The sequence below is a fragment of the Mastomys coucha genome, unplaced genomic scaffold (genome assembly GCF_008632895.1).
Source record: "Mastomys coucha isolate ucsf_1 unplaced genomic scaffold, UCSF_Mcou_1 pScaffold18, whole genome shotgun sequence".
Lineage (NCBI taxonomy): Eukaryota > Metazoa > Chordata > Mammalia > Rodentia > Muridae > Mastomys > Mastomys coucha.
Window position 1 is genome coordinate 11,537,441 of NW_022196900.1, and position 1,949 is coordinate 11,539,389.

A 1,949-nucleotide genomic window follows, 5' to 3' on the forward strand; every position below is an offset into this window, starting at 1 on the left:
GGTCAGAGGGCTTTACTTCCCGTGTGTTGTACCCGGCCCCAGCTCTCATCCCCCCTTCCCAATCACCTAGCGCTCTCTACCTCAGTAAGTCATTTACCTCTCTGTGCCTCTATTGACTCAGTAATTTACCACTAGACTGTGAGCTCCACGAGAGACATTTGTTCATAGTCGCTCTCAGTGCCTTGTACCACGCCTAGTCCAAAACAAGTGCCCAGTGAATGTCTAGCAAACCCTGAGTGGGCAAGTGCAACATGGGGCTGATGGAACCTGGATTGTTGTTGTACAGTAGTCTGGGAAGCATCATTAGTATGTTAAACCTCTCTTGCTCTACAAAAGATTTGAAGCAGCTTGAAATAACAATCATGTATACAAAGTAGGATCCAAAATTAAAGTATTAAAAAATAGTGCTGTGTGTCTGCTTCTGTATGTAAGATTCCTGGTAACTGCTGCATTGGTCTCCAGAGGTTCCTTCTTTCTTACGTATAAAAAGTTGTTTGAAATTAAAAAAAAAAAGTATTTTACAATTGGAAAAAAATGTTTGCAAACCAAGAACATGTTTGAACATATCAATGCTAACCTCACTATGAAGTAATATTTTGGTGAAATTATTAACTAACAAAATCGCATGGAGTTTAAGTCATAATTACATAGTTGGCTGGAGAATCTCCTTAAAATTTTGCTTTAGAGATCCACTTTGTGTATGTCATGTGGCTATTGGTGAATATATTTATTGCAGTGGTGTCTAATTTCAGTGATTTAACACATTTCATGTTCTGTGTCAACAACTTGTAAAGACAATACTGTATTTATAATCTTGTCAAGGTGGTTTAAAATGTTATATCATCTCTGAAACAGCCATATGAATAAAAGATCTTCACTGAAGTCCATTCATAAGCTATTACAAGGTGGGTTTAACTTCCCTTTGTTCTCCTTTTCAACTTAGTTATGAATAGACTGTACTTTGAAACTATCATCAAAAATGATTTCACTCCAATTTTTCCTACTGGTTATAAAATTACTTTGCTTCTGTCTGTCTTCAAAGGTATTTTTTCCAACATTGTTGCCAATGTATTCCTAACTGAATGAAAGAATGCCCTCCGCTAGCCTCAAGAGTTTTGTTATAAAATTCCCTCCACTTTCAGGAGAGACTTAAAACTAGTTCTATACTGTAATCTTTTCATTTTATATATCCTAAAGTACATATGGATATAAAAACATCTTTATACTTATCTTAAGCTTGAAAACTAATTACACAATTATTTTTATATTAGAACACCATTTCACACCATTTTAAATGCTCATGAATTGTTTTGAAAAGTGTAAATTTTAAAGTGTTATGCAACTTCTAAAAATGGCTTAGATTTTTAGCACACGTTGGCCTTAGCAATTAAAAGGTAGATAAAGCATGTGTTTGTGTCTCCATACATGACTTGTTTAAAAATCTGGAGAATCTAGCCATACATGATGATCTCATAGCTGAGACCTCCATTCTAAATTATGCTTTTGTATAATGACTATGAGTTTTAGTTATAATGTGCCTTGTAGGATGACAATTATGTTGCCAAGATACTTTATTTCAAAAACACAAGTGGAATTTTATTTGAAGTAGTGATTTATAAAACTCATTCTAATGTAATCTCTATGATTCCTAACAAACAATTGGTTGGTTTCTTTTTTTTTTTATTAGATATTTTCTTTAGTTACATTTCAAATGTTCTTTCCTGGTTTCCCTTAAGGAAAAAAAAATACTATTCTCTCCCCCTTCCACCTGCTCACACAACCCTTCCTCTATGGCTTCCTGGCCCTGGCATTCCCCTACATGAGTCCCAACATGTGTAATCTTTGGTTGGTGGTTTAGTCCCTGGGAGATCTGAGGGTACGGTTAGTTCATACTGTTGTTCCTCCTATGGGGCTTCAAACCCTTTCAGCTCCTTAATTGGTTAGTTTCT